Genomic DNA, 21,189 nt, shown 5'->3' with positions numbered 1-21,189 from the left:
GCTCCAGGCCCCCCCTTGATCTCGAGTACAGGATAAAGCGGTATAGATGATGAGTGAGTGAGTGAGTGAGGGTATTTTAATAAAGCGCATGTATGAGAAGATCATCATGTCAAACCAGCAAATTATACAGTAGTTTCGATCACAAAGTGAAAGGTATGTAGTTACAGCAAGAAATGTGCAGTAAAACATGGACGATAACCAGTTTTACCAACTATAACAAGTATAGGCTAGCTTAGAAGGAAGCTTAAAGGATTGCAATAATAGTGTACTATGGCACATTAGCTATGTGCTTCCTTTTGTAGGCTGATTAGCTAACTGGGTTTTATGGGTTTCATTTCTCTATTTTGATAAACTGTGGGGAAATCCACCATACTATTCAAGTTATTTACTGCCTATGAAACTAATGCATTTATTTATTCTTCTATACAGATCCATCATAGGCAATTTTGGATCACCAATTAGTCATAATCTTCATGTCTTTAGAGAACAAGGTACTTTTAGTACCTGAAGGAATCCCAACAAGCATGGGGAGAACATCTCAACGGACACAGACTTGATAGGGGAGTCGAACCCTCAACCCTAGACGTGCGAGACCACAGTGTTAACCACTACGCTACCATGCGTCCTATTCATCCAGATCAAACTATAACCAACTGCTAACTAGGACCCCTTTTGACTATGCATTCGTCAAAAAAATATATACACACCGCCATTTGTTTTTAGAAGCTGTTAAACCATTTTACTCCTGAACTTTCCACCCACAGAATCCAAACCGGTTACAGCGTGTTAAAATGCTTTTGTTTCACACAAACAGTGCTTTTCTTAGTTTCATTAATATTGGAGCTTGAGTTCAAGTGGCCAATGCGTATACATGTTTTTGAACTTTAGATTAAACCCACTCGATTTACACAAGCACTAAATTAGACTTAAAACTACAATAAGCTCATAAAAACAACAGTTAAAGCAATTTTATAGTGCTTGAGCATGATACTCATCACCATCAATGCAGTCAATCATCTGGTCATTCAGTCAGGCAGTCAGTAAACAAACCAACAATCAGACAAATGAAATAACGCTCCTGTTTTGTGTTCGGAACAGGAAGATAGATTTTTGTATGCCTTTGCACACACTTGTGCATGTGCTTACACTTTACCTTTGCACCTTTGCTTTTTTGCGTTGTCTGTGGAGCCGTGCCTCGTTGTCATTCCTGTGATCTCAGTACCAAGGCTACGCTTTCTCTTTAAGAGTGTATCACTAGGCAGAGAAGCGAATGATGATGCTGGAGTCGTGTCAGTCTGGCGGCCCTATGCGGTCACACAGCATTGGCTATTAGCGCAGCTTCTCAGTTTAAAGCATGTTATCTCGTTAAATTGGGTGAGAACTGATTTCAAGTTAAAAATAATACAGTTCAAGGGCAGCGTGTGTGTGTCTCGATGAGTTTCTTTGACTTCCTCTTGTGTCTGAATGTGGCTGCGTGCTTCCTTTCTGTTCATGTGCATGCGTGTGCAAGTTCCTGTGCAACTGCAGTGTGTCTGTGCATGTGCGCGGGGCCCCTGCGGACATGCGGCCTGTTGCCCAGGGGAGCAGGAAGAACAGCTGTCTCACTGAAAAGACAGAGAAAAAAAAAGAGAGAAGGAAAGAGAGAGAGACTGGGATCACTGGGATCATTATGTTTGGCCACACTATGCGCTGTGTCTCTGATAACGTATCCATGCAGCTGGGCCTTACAGAAAGATGCCATCTGAACTACTACTCCTTCTTCTTCGTCATTTACTTTTATTCACGTCAAGAAATGTGACCTCCATAATTTCAGAACCACTATTGTACTCAGCCCGACAACTTTTTAAACAATACACCCCCGCACACGTAAAAAGAAACCCACCGCCTCGTATTCACACACACACACACACAAGCATGAAGGTCAATGGACCTCTGGTTCTCAGCATGATACCGTCCACAGCAAAGATCTGAAGCTGTGCCATGAAAGGCAAGCAGAAAAATAAATTACTGCATTACTGCCGGGATCTTACTTTTCTCTCTCAGCTCTATCAGCAGCCATTTAGATAAGCAAGCATGCATGTGCTGAAATATCATGACTTCAGCAAACACTGAGCCTCAATATCGCTTTCAATTATGCAGTACACATATGGGGCCAAATATACAATACTTGTCAATGTGGCCGTTCAATAATATCTTCTTTCACACAGGCATGGGCAAAATACATTATAATGATACAGTAAACAAAATGTAGTGTATATTAAATATGCATAGGAGACATAAGACAAGTAGTGCCAATGAATGTTATTGTTATGATGCTTTGCTAGTGTTTTTTAAAATCCTTAGAAGAAATATGATCAGAATCAGGAATGAACAATACTTTAGCCAAATATATTTTGTCTTTGGTTTATAAACATTTACAGTACAACATAATTGCTGTTATTTTTTCCGGAATGCTAATTTTATAATGCATAATTTTCTTTTACTATGGTATGTACTATGGTTTAGTATGGTAAACTAGGGGACTTACTGTACCATAATATACATTTGTATTACAGTGGTACATCAGATATTAGAGTACCAGAGCAGGTACTATGGCATTTCAGTGAGTAAAGAGGTAGTACTATGGTGTGTACCATAATACTTTGGAGAATACAAAAGATATGTTAGTACATACTACTGTTATGTTATAGTACCGTATCATATTAGTATCATATTGTTGTATGTAATATTAAAGCACTACGGTGCACTATGGTACTTAATAAACGCTCTATAATATATAAATATTACTATTATGGTACAGAAACTTGCACAGCATATTTTTTGACATCCTGGTACATGTTCCATAGTACCATATGGTACATAGTAGAACCACGTCACATTGTGCCAAAGTATGTAGAACTGTACCATAGTGCAGTGGATGTACAATATCAGCAAATAAGTACCATGATACTGTTGTGATACTATATACCCTGGTAAAGGTACAGTGGTACCTCGGCATAAGAATGTCCCACCACATGAATTAACGCTTTAAGAACTGACATTTTGCCAAAGCATTTCTAGCCTACGAGCGACCGAACTGAGCTACACTGAACGCCAGCTACAGTGATTTGTGCATGCGTCCGGGAGTCGTTCAAAACTTGTTTGTGTCAGTGGAAAGCCAAGTTAATTGAGATTACATATTTTTGTGTTTTTTTTTTTTTGCATTTTGTACAAGATTTAGTGAAAACATAGAACAAAACATGAGTCCCACAAATGTTAGCAAGGACAATAACAAGAAGCAAAGGGAGCTGGTTTCATTTCTAAAGCAGCATGTGTCAAGGGTTAATGTCTATTTCATATTTTACTTCATTTACATGCCTTGTTTTTATTTGCAAAAATATGTTTTTTTTGGGGGGTGGCTGGAACAAATTGGATCTGCATTATTCCCTATGAGAAAACGCGTTTTGCAATATGAATTTCATACTCATATGCCAAGGTACCACTGAATAAAATTTCTTGTGCTTCCAATAGCTACAATATCATGGGCTTTGCTTGCTTGCTAGCTAGCATATACCTAAACACACACTCTCTAGTTAGCAAAGTAAGTTACATCTAGTTTTTTAGCTAGCATACAAATTCACATCTAATTTGCAAGCTAGCACAGTCATGCTAGCATCCTGCTGACTAGCTAACAAGTTAGCATCCTGCTCACTAGCTACTGTAGCATACAAACTTAAATACAGCTCTTTAGCTAGCATTTAAAATAGCTAGCATTTAAAAAGGTAGCTCGTTAGCTAGCATACAAATTGACATCCAGCTTGCAGTCTCATGTACAAAGCCACAACCAGAAACATATTTAGTACAGAATATTAACAGCTTTCATACTGTATCTTTAGCTCTCTGTTTTTATTGAGAGTGCCCTCAGTAAAGTCTCTTAGAAAAACCAGCATGTACCAGAAATAGTGCCCATCCCTTAGCTCGCATATCCTTCCTATTGTACAATTCAGATCATTTTATTCTTTTCACTTCCTTAAATTTGCCTGCACCTGGTAGTCTAAGTATAACAATGGATGCCATGTGAAAAATTCACCACCATTTGTTTGACCACTTGTGAAGTCCTGCTTAGGGAAAGCTTTAAATAAAGCAGCTGTTCTAGAGCTATTGATTAATTGATCCATCGTTACGCAAACAGATGGTAAACAATTGATGAGCAAAGAAAAAAAAGAAATTTGCATAATCACAATAATCTCAGATCAATCCTGATGCATGGTAAAGACAGATTGAGAAATGGTTTATAGGAAGGTTGTTTTAAGCTGCCACTACATGCCACAGCAGTGATGCCAGAGGAGTTGAAGCGTCTGATGAATAGACTGCTTCATATAGGAACACTGATGCTCGCTTTCAATACTGGAGCCATTTTACTGCCACTGCAGCCAGCTAGAATATTTCTCTCATGACACACACTTGTTACTGGAAACAATGAATGATAGCATGCGGCAATGAAATATAGGCATTGTTGGACGCTGACAGCGGAAGATTTATAGCAAGTCGTGTGGATTCCTCTAATTCTATAGTAAACACAGTAGGAAGACAACATGGTTACTGGAAACTATGAAAGACAGGATGGAGTATTTATCCAGAAATTAATCATAACCAAACTACACTGTATTGCTTTCGTTGAATTCTGAATGCAGTGGAAAGCTATAATAAACTTGCGTCCATCCATAGTGAATTTTATGTAATATCTTAGATTCTTCAAATTGTATAAGATATATTGAGTGCAAAGCAAAAAGAGCATTGATGTACAGATAGAAGCAAGCTTATTATTATAGAATTTTTTAATCCTTAATAATCTTAATTTAACCTTAGTATATTGAATTGTATGTAATGTTATATCTTTTTTTTTTTATTGTACTAGATAAAGGTTAGTGCAGGGTAAAAGGAGCATTGATGCTTAGAGGTACTGTAGGCTTCTCATCTGCTATGCAGAAGGCTTGAGTTTACCCGGGGACCTTGGATGCAGGCATCCGGCATAAAAAACCTGTGCCAAGTTAAATGCATGGATCAGATGGTCAGTCTGCTGAGGCAACCTTTTTAATACCCGGAGCAGCCGAAAGAACAACACCATAGTTAATAAAGGATAATAAGCCTGGATGTGAAAAAGAGTTGGAGGAAATTGTGAAATAGAATACGTTACTAATCTGAAATCAAACACAAACAACACCTAATTACAAAACACAGACACACACACACATAAAACATATTTTTTTTATGGTTGGATTTACAGTATCTGCTTAGTGTATAACTACTTGTAAGTATTTTTTTTCATCAGGTCATTTACTTAAACAATAGTGTCATAGATATGCAATGCTACCACTGTAACAGGTCAAGTTGAAGCATTTAGTCACATGTTTATCCTTCAAGTCATCTTGAAAGCGAGGTCTATACTTAGCTGTCTATACCACCTACTCAGTCTAGCTGTAGATTAATGATGTGGTTGGCATTCAATGTTTTAATGACATTTCTGTTTAAACAATGACAAGATCAAAAGAATAGTTTTACAAAGGAATACAAAGGAATGACTTATCTGCATAGGCTTTCTGATCTCACTGTAGAATTCACAAACGCACACACACACACACACACACCGTTGGGAACAGTTTTTATTTATCTGGCCTGATTAGTACATGTATATATAAGATTGGTGAGCGCGGGTGAGAACGTAACACGCAAGACGCGGACGAACTATCGCTCTGTGTCTGTCTGGTTGTCTGTCTGTTTTTTTTCCCATCGCTTTAATGGCCTGGCTTCTATTGAAAAGCACCTTTATCAGATCACAGCTGGACTCTAGAGCAGCATAACTGGCCTTAAACAATCGAGCAATTGTCAGAACGCAGACAGAAGTAAATTGAAACGACTCACAAACGCCTTCTGTGTGTATGTGTGTGTGTGTGTACTCTGGTATTTAGCATAAGCCCGAGTTAGAAAACCCACACTCTTTTGGTTCTCAGTTACTCTATCTGTCTGTCACTAGGCAGCGAGAGTAAAAATGTAATGCAACCACATTGATCCCACTTTCAATCAATGTAAAATGGGATCATAATGTAATGCGTAGACACTGCTAACAGTGGCAGCTGTGTCGATACATGGAGTAATGTATGAGTGCTGATCTAGGAACAGCTTGCCAGATCTAGAGCTCAAGAGCCAGATCTGTATGCCAAGGCAAGCACGAAACCCAGAAATTGAGAAAACTCCAAATGAACTAAGTGTCTTTAAACCAGCACTAGACTGAAAAATGTGATTATTGGATTGTTAAGTCCAATTATGTGTGCGGCAGCATGGGAAAGCCCTTTCGCACTGTGGAATTTTGACATCTTCTTATAACAACATGCCCCGAAGTGCTTTATTCTTTACACAAATAAAGTTCTGTTTGCCCCAAAATACCCCCAAACTGTTGACATAATTAGCCTGTTTGGATGGGAAAAAAACGACAGACTTGTTAACGCTAACCAGATGCAAGCACAACTGTTATGGACGCAGCTGTGATCCAATCAGCTCTCCGAAAACAAACCAAAAAATCCAAATCAATCATCATAACTCTAGAATATCATCATCCGAAGGTGTCAAGTAAAATAAAAGACTGTAAAAGTATTTATACCCTGATGCTGAAAATGAAATTTTCCGTTAATAGAGATAAATAAGTAAAAAGAAGCAATAAGAAGAAGATCAAACATACAGTAGAAATGGAGTAGTAACTGATGGACAGGATATGTGGTGGAGAGAAAGACAAAAAAAGCTTTCCGCTCAGTGTGCAGGGTTGAACTGGCTTGGTTGATGCCAAGGCCACACCAAAAGCGCTCACAACTGACGAATGAGGTCACATCCTATCTGCATTTCCTGCATAGAGAGGATGGAGCTCGAAAATAAAACATCTGGCAACTAAACTACCCTTCCTAACAATGCAGCCCAGGGCTTTAAAATGCCAATTACTACAGACATCATTTCTTCACTAAAGACATCATCTCTCTCTTTCTCTCTTTTAGTGGCAGTACAGGAATCAAGCGCTAATACTGAACGCTCTGTAGGTTCTCTGAATTGAAGCCGGTGTCCCCGTTTTTCCCTCTCAGACGCATTTTCAGCGTGATTTTGTGGCTTTGATCATCGTACGCTGATAGCAGAGAGAGACACAGCGATGATGTGAGATGCTGCTGCACGAACCATCATGTCTTTTCCTACTCACTGCGCTGAAGCTCTACCAACCTAATAGCCTAATGGTTTCTTACGCAGATACACACACACACCCAAATGAATTGCATTTGCTTCGCATTTTTACCTCTTGATGTACCCGATTATTGAGGAGGTCACGTTAATGAAGGACGTTTTTGTCTCATATTCGGAGAAGTGCCTAAACAAAGTAGTGTGTTGTCACAAGCGGAAGCTATCAAACCAGGGTTTTTTTAGTAAGCTTACTTCGCTGAATACAGATTAAAATGTAAACCAGTGGGACGAGAAAGACTGAGGTTTTTACAGTAGGCTTTTTAATGAAATACGACACTGTCTAGAAATTAATGTCCATTCCTCACAGAATCATGCTTATACGTTAAATGCTTTTTTTGTGCTATAGACTGCATTACAGAAACAGAAAGTCAGGTTCCTTGAAAGCAAAATATAAAGAAATAAAGGATGGTTTAAGACTTTTGCAATAATATGCCATAATACTGTAGATTGCCTATAGTACGCCAAAAGTATGTGGGTACCTGACCATCGAACCTCTCATTCCATAACAATCAGCATTAACATGGCACTGGTCCCCCTGCTGCAATATATACTTTTTTTTTTAAACAGACATTCCACCACATTGTGCTCACTCACCCATAAGTGACATTTGACAAGAAAGCCAGGTTTGACATTTGTGTTCCCGTTCAACCCAATAGTGTCCAATGGGCTTGAGGTCAAGGCTCAGCACAGTTCAAGGGTCAAATCATGTTCTTCTTCTGTCATATGTTTGGGGCGTTTACATGCGTCAGGCCAAATAAAGTGTATTTGTGGAAGTGAGCAGACTGCTATCCAAATTAAGTAGTGTACAAAACAACTATACAGGAAAGGGCTGAAAAGAATGTGGCGATGATTTCCAGAACAAATCGTGCCGCGGGCTTGCACAGCTAATCGGTCCATGTCTTTCTTGTACTTTGGTTTCTTTCATTCATTTCATTGTTTGAATCATTTTCCATGTTGCTGGGCATCCGAAGCCTAACCCAGGTCACAGACACAGACACAGACACACACACACATACAATCATACACTATGGGCAATTCGGAAGCCTCAATCAGTCTACATCACAGGTCTTTCAATTGTGGGGGAAATGGGAGTACTGAAAGGAAATCCAAAACGCATGTGGAGAACATGCAAACTCCACACACACACACACACACAGACCTGGAGGAGGGAGATAGTCGAACCCCTAGCCTTGGTGGTGCCAGGTTACAAGATAACAAATTGATGATAAAAATGTACCATTGTAGGGTGTTTCAGCGGACTGCTGCGTTTAGATTAAACATAGATAGAGGTCACATGCAGGAATGAAGGGGAGCCGTCGAGAAAGAGAGATCTGATCTGAGACAAACATACAAGATAACATACAAAGAAGCTCGTAGTGTCGATTTAGTCTTTGTGACGAGTTAAATGTTTATCATTTTTTTCATTTGTTTTTCATTTGTCCATGAAACAGATTTCTGATTGCACATATGCAGTATGTTTACTCTTCGCTTGCATTTTCTGACCTTTAAATAACTGGTCTTTGTAATATATAACAGCAATTATGTGTCTTTTATTTTCTTATATGTTAAATTTAATAACAACGGTAAAGATAATGTTCGATGATAATATCAACAAAATAAATTATGCACCAAAGAAAATAAATCATAACTGGTTCAGCGCTCGAGGCCGTTTTTGTTTTGTTTGTTTTTTTGGATAGGGGTCTGTACTTTGTAAAAGGTCGATATCTAGAAAGGAAATGCTTGTATTTAACCCTTTTTTTCTTTTTTAATTGCGTTTTCCATTCATTTCGAAAAATCAAATGCAATGCAGAGATGATAAGAATCAGCTCTCTCTTGTTTTATCTCTCGCTGCCTCGTCCTTCTCTGTCTCTTTTCTGCTCTTTTTGTCCTCAGCCTCCATTATGCAGGCAGGCTCCATGCTCGGCCGGTGCTGAGGGATGAACATAAATCTCAGGATGACTTCCGCAGACACAGCAGAGAGAAAGAGAGAGACAGACAGAAAGGACAGCTTTCCTGATGGAGATTTAGAGGGCAGATAAAGAGTGAGACAGACTGAGGGTGTGTACAGGAGAGAGAGGGAGAGGGAGGGAGAGGGAGAGAGGGAATTGGGCTCTCATGACTAACATGGTACCAGAGGACTGGTGACAAAAGCAGACACAGGCATTCGTGTCACCATGAGCCGATTAGGGTCTCAAAGGAGAGGCTTAAACCTCCTCCATCGCTCTCTCTTGACGCTTTCGCTCACACAAGCCCTGTCCTCAAGAGGAAACCTCGTACTCCGCTCCATCTTCTGCTACTGGAGGAATTTATTATTCCTCTTTCTGACATTTCTTTAGCCATTTTTGACTTCAAAATTCAATTACAGCTTTCAGTTCTTAAAATGTTTTAAATCTCTTGCAGAAGAGTTACATGAATGAATGAATAAATGAAACATTTTAATATGCGTTGTTTTTTTTTCTTCCCTAAAAAAACTAAATATGATTCTTTTATTTACATGTGATTTTTACATATCATGCAATTCACTTGTATTTGTATCTAGCTAATACTGTCCCGGTTCATTTATTTCTATGTATTTTAACCATGATTCAGGTTTTTTCCTCTTGTGTTTTTTATATGATTTGTGAATTTTTTCAAATATGCATTTTACAATTTGTTTTTTGTTATGTTTTTTTTTTCATGATTTGTATAAAAAAAATGTAATGTGCATTTTACAATGTGATTTTTTTATTTATTATAAAATAAAAAAATATATTTATTTTTATTTATTTTCAATTAGGGATTTTTACTATAATTTTTCCACATGCAATTTTTTTTATCATTAATTAGTTATTTTTATTATTTTTTTAAGCTAAAAAATTAGCTGACATATTAGTGTCATTTTACTAAGAAACCAAGGAACAAGAGCAAACAGCAGCTAATTACAGTATAATTATACCCCTAATCTCTCAAATGATACGTAGCATGCTTATGAAGCTAACAATAGTAGCTTGCAAGCTGTAAGGTATGTTAAGGTTACAATGTGGAGGGTATTAGATCACTAGCGCCTATGTTTTTTCAGGGATATTATTTGAATGTTAATTCTTTCATTTTTAATAAAAACACTGAACTTGCAGAATCTGATTGTAGACTGAAGATGCTCTGCAACATACAATGTAAAACTTTTCTTTAATAATCTTGTTCTCTTAAAATGTATGTTTATTAGGAATTTTATTAAACTAAAAATAGATGTCTGATGCAAACAAGAAATTATGCAAAGAACATGTAGAAAGTGACACAGAGTAACTGTTTTGAATTGTATCACAAGGTAAATAACCTATAATTTTTGTAAAAGTTGTAAATTATAGATACCTAAAATTACCTAAAATTTTAATCACTTCTCATCCCCCCAAAAAAACAGCCAGTTGCTGTACGAACACCATTTTTAACGCAAATGTTTACAAACACTGGGGTCTCTTGTAACCATTTTGGCTTTGAAGTGGGGTGAGGGTTGGAGATAAGCAGCAAAGAATCTCATCAATCACATCTGATGAAGCGACATTGATTTGACTTTATTGATCCTCTCCATCTGAGCCGATGTGAAAAGCTCTTTTCTCTCCTCAGTAATCCAGTACTCTATGTGTGTGTGTGTGTGTGTGTGTGTGTACTGGTGGGTGGGTGAGTATGTGGGTAAATGGATGGGATGTGGTGCCATGACTGCACCAACTTTTTATCACTCAATCATTTCTAAGTATGATTTGAGTGTAAAAGTTTGTGAACCCCTTAGGATAAAATGACTTGACAGCAAGATGAAAAATTGACACTAAGCGAAACCATGTGTCTTGAATGTAGTAAGAATGAGCTACTCTGGAATGATCCTAATAAACAAAATATACACTTATTTATTTATTTTTTATTTATTTTTTTTTTGTAGAGATTCGTAAAAAAAAAATTCTTGCTCTGTTGGTAGATACTTTGTCTAATTGTATTGATTAATTTCTAAAACAAAAATCTAATTTCTTTGCCAATTAAAGAAAAAAAACATATACAATAAAATTTCTTAAGTTTCTATGAAAAGTAAAGCTAGACATGTATAATGCATCTTGAAATAGTCATATAGATATATAACAGTTATATATATTGAAACAATTTCATGATGAGAAATATTAGATAAATTGGTAAATCTTTACCTGCTACAATATCTTTTTATTATTATTATTATTATTATTATTATTGCAGGGAATGGAATAGATACAGTATATCCTTGAATATTACTGTATTGTATGCCCACTTGTTTGTATCTTCTCGTACAGTATCTTGGACAGTTTTATTACACTTCCTTCCTCACACAAGGTTCTTGTTACATGATACACTGACTTTTCATAGATAAAGTATAATATTGACACAATACATTTGAGTTCTCTCATTCAAAACCCATAGGGGGTATAAACTTTTGTAAACAGCTCCAACTCTTCTGCAGGCAATGTGTTTAATGAGTCTGTTTTGTTTTTTTAATGTGCACTCTTCGGTGTGTAGGAGACTATGCAAAATGCTTTAATGTAACAGAAGTAGTTGTCAAAAGGCTATTGTGGGAACAGTTACAGTAACACACACTTGTTTTTCATGCTAATGTGATCACTAGGAAAACTACTCTTAGAAATGTTTTTTTTTTTCATGCAAAACCCAGCCTCCCGCGAGGTTGAACACGAAAGTCATTTGATGTTTAAATGCATCAAGTCATGCTTTTTTAAATGATATTTAAATGCAAAGTCAGCCGCTAGAGCTAGCTTGGAGCACAAATCCAGTACAAGATGAATTATTATCCCTGTAAGCCCATCAGAAGAAGCACACCGTATATATATAAACATACACAACAATCAAATCATTTAATTTTCCCCTTTGCTCCATGGTTCATTGCTTTTTTATTGTTGTGCAAGAAGCCTCTGTAATCCTTATTGCAATAATGCTCCACTCTCACTCATACAAGGTAGAGAATCCTAATCGGCAAAGCAAACAAGTGCTCTGGGAAAACGCTGCATTAATGGAAGGAGTCTTTTCTTCTTCACTTAATGCAGTGTGCCTTCGCTTTTGTTCAAGGTCGGAGTGTGGAGAGTGGGTTGTAGAACTGCACCATAAGGAGGCAGTTGGAACACTTAAATCATGATACTCAACGTGCGACACAAATCAATATAGGTCTACAGGGTGAGCTAAAAAAAAATGCCCCAATTTTTAATCAGGCATAACTCAAAAACTATTACAGCTGCAGAATAAAAAAAGAGAAAGTAAATCTCATTCTTTCCTCTATAAAATAGTTTATATAATACTATTCTATGTATTCTATGTGATACTTACTATGGAATGGCCATCATGAGCATTTGAATCAATAATACTCCTCTAATAAAAAATGTTGGCTAAAATCAAGACCACACTGCAAAGGAGTTTTTCTCAAGAGGAACTGCCCCACCACCATAGAGCCAATGATTTGCCCACCAAGCAGCCCTAAAACAAAAGGCTTATTGGCAGATACTTTGTATAATTGCATAAATAAAAAAGAAAAAAAAAATAATAATAATAATAATAATAATAATAAATACTTGCCAAATAAAGAAAAAAAAAAACAGTTCGAATAATTTTTCTTAAATAATTTTTTTTTTTTTTAAACTGGGCAGGTATCTATCTATCTATCTATCTATCTATCTATCTATCTATCTATCTACTGTAACTAACAGTATTACAATTCAGCTGAAACTATTTCATGATGAGAAATATTAGATAAATTGTTCATCTTTACCTGCTTATATTTCTTTTTTTTGCAGCAAATAAGATTAGAATAACCTTTATTATATTGTATGCCCACTTGTTTGTATCTTCTCATATATCTGACAGTTTTATTACACTTCCTTCCTCACGCAAGGTTCTTCTTACATGATACACTGACATTTCATAGATAAAGTCTAATATTGACAAAATACATTTGAATTCTCGCATTCAAAAACCATAGGGGGTATAAACTTTTGCACACAGCTTCAACTCCTCTGCAGGCAATGTGTTAACTCTATAGGATCATGGTAAAACACAGTATATCATGGCCACCATGACTGTTTGACCATTTGAATCAAAAACGTCAGAAAAAACGTTGCAATGTTTTGACTCTCATGTTGGCTAAAATCGAGACCACCAAGACCATCAATGGAGACTGGAGCCATTCTCGAAAGGAACTGCACCACCACAATTGAGCCAAAGATCTGACCACCAAGCAGACCAGAGAGGTTAGAACATTTGCAAGATGATTATAAAATAGTCTGCAGGATCATGGGAATAACCCCCATGTCAAGGCCACCATGACCAATAGAGTTAACCATTCTCCCCCTGAAAACGTACAGGTTAAAAAAAAGCAACACTTCACTACTGTGCAGCAGGAACCAAGCAAAAACAAATTATACTAAAAGATATTACGATGAAATGTTTAATGGCACCATTTCAAAACGACAGGGCTACTTACAGTATATGTTGCATGTAAATGATCAACTTCATCAATGCACTTGTTCTATTATGTCCTCAAATTTGGTATTTCTATTATAACTCACATAAAGTCTTATATATTATATAAAGTTTGTAAAAGAAATGCGTGTTATTGTTGATACTGTGATGCTTTCTATAAGAGATGTGCAATTTCTCATTTTTGGAAGGAGTCTCCAGTATCAGTGCAAACATACTGTAGAGAGAATTGGGGTACTACATAGTAGGTACTAGAAGTGAAAAAAGCAAGGTCAAACTGTTCCTTTTCAAAAACAGGAAATACTTTTCTTATAACATGGCAAGCTGTTTTATTCACTTCAAGGGTGGAGGAAAAAAGAGGCTGATGAACGAATAGCTATTAATAGCTGCTGTAATGTAAGTGAGAACAGAAACTAATTCGCTTCATGGATGTTACACAACTACATCATAGGGCCAAAAGTTTGTGGACACCCGGCCGTCCCAATTACACATGATTGTTTCCCAATCTGTTAGCACCAGGTTGTATAGAAAGTCAGCAGCTTTACAACTTCCCTTTAGTGGAACTAAATGCACCGGGCCCAGTTCCAGCATGATATTGTACAAAAACGAGCTCCATGAAGACACGGTCTGCCATAATCGGCGTGGAAGAAATCGAGTTTCACGCACAGAGCCCCAGCCTCAAACCCACTGAACACCTCTGGGATGAACAAGAACGCGGGCAATCGTCAGCCGACATCAGTGCCTGACCTCACTAATGCTCTTGTGGATGATGAGCGAACCCTCCCAGGCACACTCCAAAAACGAAGGCTTGTTATAACACCAAAGAGGGACTGGATCAGTCAGATGGAGGATATGAGACACACAGTACATATGCTTTAACAGGCACACATTAACGCCATATTGCAACTCAAACAGCCTGATGTGCATCTGATGCAGAAGACCGACTATAAAGCATCAGTCATGTTATCTGTCCTGGACTATTTAGGTCAAAGCACGCAATATTATATTTAACGTGCTGTTCTAACACACAACAATTTTAGCATGCTGGCATGATGTGTGAGATGACGAGACGTAAAGTGTTCACCTGTAAGCGAAATATTTCACAGATTTCCAACAGCGAAAGCTGAGGATTTTTAATACAAACAAAAGGAAGAAAAGAAGACATTAAGGACATAATGATGGACTGATATTTATGGACTGATGGTGTGTTTTTGTGGGGTGTTGGGGGGGGGGGGGGTTGTGGGTGTGTCTAACACTCCACTGACCACACGTCACAGGTTCTGCACTTATCTAACACTCGGCTGCTGTTGACATTTTACACTGGCTCCATTTATTATGCAAATTGAAAGCTGGCTTTAAAGCCCAGTAGGTCTTATTCAGCTTTAACACGGGTCTGCTTTAATGCTTTCCTGAAAGGCTATTTTATTTTTTCGCTCATGTTTCTTTACTTCTTTAGACAGGAGCCTTTAACACCACAGTGAAAATGAGTAGGTATTTTACTTTAGCGTCTGTATTTGCATGAACCTATCTATCTATAGAACAGTGCAAAAGCCTTGAGCTTCATATTTTGCTTCCAGACTACCTTGTATTTTAATAAAGTCTTGAGAAAAAGCTTGAAAGTCTGAATAAAGTCTTTTTTGTCTCTCGTTTTTCTCAGTCCGCTCCCTGTACCTGACCCGTTTCAGAGGAACGTTTTTTGCTTCTTAAGCCACACGGTGACCTATGAGTCATTCAAGCGTAAATTAAACCCCTAACGTAAGGTCTGAACCAGTAAGAAACAGGTGCAGATGGTCAGGCCGGTGATTCCGAGTCGTTGCAACAGACAGACCAGAGGGGAAATGAGGTCGCTGCTGAGGTTGTTACATAAACATCAAATTTTTTGATTGTAGCTTTTGGCACTGTCGTAGGAGAAGAAGCGTGTCGTAGGAAAATAATAGTTCCTATTTCTTTCATTTAATTGATGTCATTGAATTTTATTTATTATGAAGAAATGTGGGGGGCGGAGACACATGACGTCATGACTTTTACACAGTGCTTTAAGTTTTTTCTTCTTTTTTTTTTGCATCCTGAAAAGTTTATGCTGTGTTAAAATTAAAGGATGCATATGTCAAAATGTAACGAAATTATTAGACCACAACTGTGACTAAAAGAAACAAGATTGATGGTGCAGAAAGGCAGGGCTTTATGGTTTATACACTGCGAGCTGTTGGATTGATGAGCTTCCCTGTGGGAACGTGCAAGGGAATGCAAGCAAATGTCCTTTCGCTGGGTTTAATAAATGGACAAAAATCATTATGTTCATGATGTTTTTTTTTTTCTTTTCTTTCAGATTTAGACACCAAATTGCATTAGAGCTATTAGACAATCCCTGTATCCAAGAAACCCGCCCAGGATAAGACACACACACACACACACACACACACCTACTGAGGAGGTGGCCATGTTAAAATGCAGGTTTTATTGACAATACTGTGCATAAAGACGGATTTCCTAAAAAAAATGCTTAAACTTTTTTTGTTTTCAAGGAAAAAAAACCTTGCAAACGTTTTGTTTAGTATTTACAGTGGTTAGTATTTGCTCAGCTTTAAATAAAGGTTTCTTATCTTATCTCGTGAGATCAAGTTGCTTAAACATTTGGAAGGGTTTTGAGATAATAACTTTTATTATGCTTAAACAGAAGTAAAGCTGACGTCTCTAAGTATCTGTCAGGCAGCTCAAATAGGAAAAGAAAGAATGGAAATCCAATTTAAAATACAAAGATTGGTGTTGGGGATTGGTGTGAAGTTGCCAAAACATTGTGGCTTTACCTTTACTCCTTTATTATTTCATAAATATTCTAATGCAAAATCTGTGCCAGCCCTCAATCACTAACTGATCAGTAGGGTCTGGTGAGGGCTGGTCACATGCTCCCTTCGAGTCACATGTATTCGACTAGTAGAGTCTTTTGAAAACTGTTTCTCACGCGGGAATGCTGGTAAAAGTGCTATCCACCCTCTTCTACATACATAAGCTCACAGATGACCATGATTGACTCACGGACTTGTTTTACTTCCTTGGCTTTCAAACCTACAGTAGCTTCGGTATCATTGGGATTTGAACTTGTGCACTTACAACGCCACAGTGTAGAAAGAAAATGGACCAATTTATCCAACGTTATCCAAGCTGCGGTTTGTGCATTTCTAGGGTTAGGGTTAGGGTTAGGGTTAGGGTCAGGGTTAGGGTCAGGGTGAGACGGTTGGACTACCAACATTCAACCTCATTATACTTACATATCTTTTACAGTTGAACCATTGGGACCATGTGTATGTGTGTTTGCTATTAAGTGTTAGTGTTATCCAAGCATTAACATTAACTCCAGGGTTGTTGTTTTTAATTTTTCCCCACGTAAGCATGACCTCTTTGGAGCCGTCTCCCACTATGCAGATGACTGAACGAATATAATATTAAGCACCGATCCCAAATCAGCACCCCCTGCTTCGGTGCATCACGTAAATGGGGCCAAAGCACTGATCCTAGACCGGTGCAAAACAGAGATGTTGTGAGCGGCAGGGGATCGACCGACGCAGACTGACATATGTTCGACGCTTCCGATAAATACGGAAGACTCCACAGAGCTCCCGGCTGTGCGAGCTGACGCCATGCCGCAGATTAACACACGCTCTGATTTACTCACAGATTAATGATTCGTTTGTGAGTGGAAATGTTTGGATCTGGATCTGGGATTAAGGGAACGGGAACGCACAAGGCCAGAGCACTACAGGAGATGATGTAGAGTGATGATGTAGCATCCTCACCCCAAAGGCTAATGCATTTATCCTGAAATGGCATGTCATTGTGCAGTGGAACTACAACCACATCATCCACACACACACACACTCAGGGTCAAGTGCCATTATAAAAAGGCATGCACCCTTGCTCTAGGCTTTATTGCTCTTGGTTACATAAGATGCCTCTTTATCTTCATTCATCTCTCCATCTTTTACCATCTCTTTATTATTCTGTTTTTTTTTTTCTTTCATCAGTGCACTCCAGGGACAAAAAGAGGAAAAAGGTGGGAGGAAATAAAATACATCTGCATCCTTCTCATTTTTTCCCCCTTCTATGTGCCACCTTGAAAATAACACCCTCATCTTTCAGAAGAGCGGAAGTGGTTGAGCTGCATCTCTCCGATTCTTATTGTTTCGGCATGGTATGTGAGATGCCTTCACCCTTTTTTTTTTTTTTTTTTTTTTTACAAATACCACCACCTTCTTATGTGTCCCTCCATCCCTTGTTCCATCTGCAGGATGTGACTTTGTGCAAGCACATAAAACAGATGAATATGCATCTTACCTTTTGTGAGATTGCTTCTCTTCTCTTTCTGTCATTCTCCCCTCTCTCTCACTCTCTCTCTCTCTCTCTATCTATCTATCTATCTATCTATCTATCTATCTATCTTCACCTGCTCCACATCTTCTGTCCGGTCCTGCGGCTTTGCAGTCCTCGCAGCAAGGTCTGCAGTGGCTCCCTATCAATGTCATAAAAGTGCTTTGTGTATATATATAAATATGTGTGTGTGTGTGTGTGTCTCTGAGACAACAGCAGTCAGTGCAAGCAGCAAGCACAGCTCGTACTAAGCCCTCGACATCATTTCCTCCTAAGCATTTCCCCTCACTGTGTTTCACACATCCTCTTTTCGCTTCTCGTAGCTTATTTTCTGTTTCCGCTTCACTATCACACACACAAATGCATGCACACACACGCACACACACGCACACACACATATGCACACACACATAGGGCAGGAGAAATATTGGGGTTTCAGCAAGAAAGGTGAAAGTGTCTGGTAGCGGATCAGATCACAAATGTGTGTGTGTGTGTGTGTGTGTGTGTGTGTGTGTGTGTGTGTGTGTGTGTGTTTAATAGAAATGCTCTTACCTCTGCAGGTCTGCTTGCCCTGTCCTTATTCCATCCTGCTGTGCTCTGTCGTCCCCCCCTTTCTTCGATGACAGCATTTTTCTGCTCTCCTTCTCCTCCTCTCTCTCTATCTCTCTCTCTCTCTCTCTCTCTATCTCTCTCTCTTGCCTTCTTTTCTCCCTTTTTCGAGTGTGTTTGTCTCACAAACAAGAAAATCCTGCCTGCTTGCTCAGAGCCTTCTCGCTGGCTTATTGTGTCCCCGTTGTTCTAACTGAGGCAGGTTGATTTCTCTCTCTCTCTCTCTCTCTCTCTCTCTCTCTCCCTCGCTCCCAATTCCATTCACATCACACTAAGACCAACCCCCTCCTCCTCCTCCTCCTCCTCCTCCTGCTGCTGCTGTGATTACATCCCCTACTGCTCTCTTCCCCCACCTCCCTGCTGCTCTCTCTCTCTAGCTCTCTCTAGCTCTCTTACAGAAATTGCAACAGCCACCAGTAAAAAAAAAAACCCACTACCTACGACATCTCTATGTTCCCTCTCTTATTCTTTCTATATGAATACACAGATGATTCATGTTGATGAGAAATGAATCGATTAAGGATTCATCAGGAGTCGATCCTGACAGATTCTGCCTTCATTCCGTTGCTCATGATAAAATGTCTCGTTCAGTATTTAATACATGCTGTTTAGTATTTAACAGCATTTAAAACTCTTCGGATGCGGACATCAATCTTACGTGTGTAAACCGTGGAAGATGAAAATGTTGTGACTCAAGGAGTCAGTTATGGAAGTGATTCATCTCTAATGTCATCAGTTCTGATGTCACTTTTTTTTCCCTTCAAAATTAATCTTTAACTTGTTATAGTTCATGCTTTCACACAGATGCTAGTTTGGTTCCCAGTACACAGTCACTTCCATGATGCATAATTATTGGCACCCTACAGGCAATTTTTTTTTTTATTCAGATTTGTATAAATTGACCTATTTTAATTGAAACTATTTTGTTGTTTTGATTAAAAAAGGCTACAAATTGATACATATTGAAATTATGTGGATTTTTAAAAAATAAAAGAAATAGTGCAGGTGGCACAGTGCCTTAGCACACTTGTCTTGCCCCTTCAGGGTCTGGGTTTGATTCCCAGCCAGACTCGATTCCCGTATTCTGGATTCCTCCCACAATCTCATGCAGATTAGGCTAATTGGTGTTTTCAAATTGCCCATAGTGTGTGAATGAGTGTATGTATTTGTGCCCTGTGATGGATTGGCACCCTGTCCAGGGTGTGCTCAAAGCCTCCTGGAATAGGCTGAAATGATGTGCTTTTTTTTTCTAAACAGAAATAGTGCAGGTTGCACAGTAGCTTAGTGGTTAGCATAGTTGCCTTGCACCTTCAGGGTCCGGGTTCGAATCCCACCTAGGGGTTTGCGTGTAAGGATTTGTGCATGTTCTTGCCATGCTTGGTAGGTTTTCTCCCACAGTCCAAAGACGGGTTAAGTGATGGTCCCAAATTGCCCATAGTGTGTGTATGCCGTGCAATGGATTGGCACCCCGTCCAAGGTGCATTCAAAGTCTTAATACATCTGGGAAAGGCCTCAAGCCATTCTGCGATCCTGTGTACAGGATAAAACGGTATAGACGAAAAGTGAGTGAGAAATAGTGCACAAACTCAGGCAAAACTATTAAGAATCCTAAACATTGTTTTAAACCGCTCATAAACAGCCTGCATCTTTTCAGCCAAATATGAGATCTCTGGGCTGTCTGTCACAATTAAAGGCTGTAATAAAGTCTAAACCAGTTTTCCCCATGACGGTATTCAAAATAAAAATATTTCACATTGTGTTTAAATTAAACCTAATGTAGACATTTAAAACAGGTTTTATGTAAATACTTTAGTAATTGATTTAAAAGCCATCACTGAGTACAGATATAGTTTGAAGACATTCCTGGGCCTAAATGTGTGTTTATGTAAAAAGCTGGTGATGTGATACAGGTGTTTAAATCCTATCAGCACAATCAGGATCTATTCCTTATCTGTAAAGACGAGTGTGGTGTAGGGTGTACAGGGTTATAGCGTGCAACCCTGCTCTGATTGTGTCACCATGCCAGAGTGATGGTGTCAGTCAAGCAGCAGATTGCCCGTGTGTGCATGTGTGTGTGTGTGGTGTGTGTGTGTGTGTGCAATCTTTTGTGAACGCCCACCACCCCGCCTGCTTCTCAACAGCAAATTAACAGCAGTTCGCCACGGAGGATTATGTTGCATTTAATTTGTCTTTTCCAGACTCCTGCTCCAAAATATTTCCCTGGCTTTCTCTCTCTCTCTCTCTCTCTCTCTCTCTGCACCTAGTGTAATGATGCAGTTTGTGTCAGCACACTTCAGCACACAGCACAGTAGCATTTATCATATGCAATAGCTCAATGCAGGAATCTTCTGCATGCAAACAATACCAACATAATGTGCATGAAATTTTCCGGTCATCCTTTATAATCATGCAAATACAATGAGACAAAATATTACATCTACAGGATTATAAAATGAGCAATATCAGGACTAACATAACAGCATA

General features: G+C 38.6%; 1 protein-coding gene across 2 annotated transcripts in view; it reads right to left on the bottom strand.

Moving 5' to 3' along the window:
- Positions 1 to 18,932, bottom strand: part of zmp:0000001168 (signal-induced proliferation-associated 1-like protein 2) — a 74,418-nt gene extending 55,486 nt beyond the window's left edge. The window contains exon 1 of one of the 2 annotated variants that reach the window (XM_053485264.1): positions 18,649 to 18,932. The gene's annotated coding sequence lies outside the window, so the exon portion shown is untranslated. Of the gene's footprint in view, positions 1 to 18,063; positions 18,132 to 18,648 lie in introns of those variants that run through there. The other variant, XM_053485265.1, reaches the window with a different exon arrangement.
- Positions 18,933 to 21,189: the final 2,257 nt, after the last annotated feature.

This window comes from Clarias gariepinus, chromosome 24 (genome assembly GCF_024256425.1).
Source record: "Clarias gariepinus isolate MV-2021 ecotype Netherlands chromosome 24, CGAR_prim_01v2, whole genome shotgun sequence".
Classification (NCBI taxonomy): Eukaryota; Metazoa; Chordata; class Actinopteri; order Siluriformes; family Clariidae; genus Clarias; species Clarias gariepinus.
This window is presented reverse-complemented; position numbering and strand designations above follow the sequence as displayed.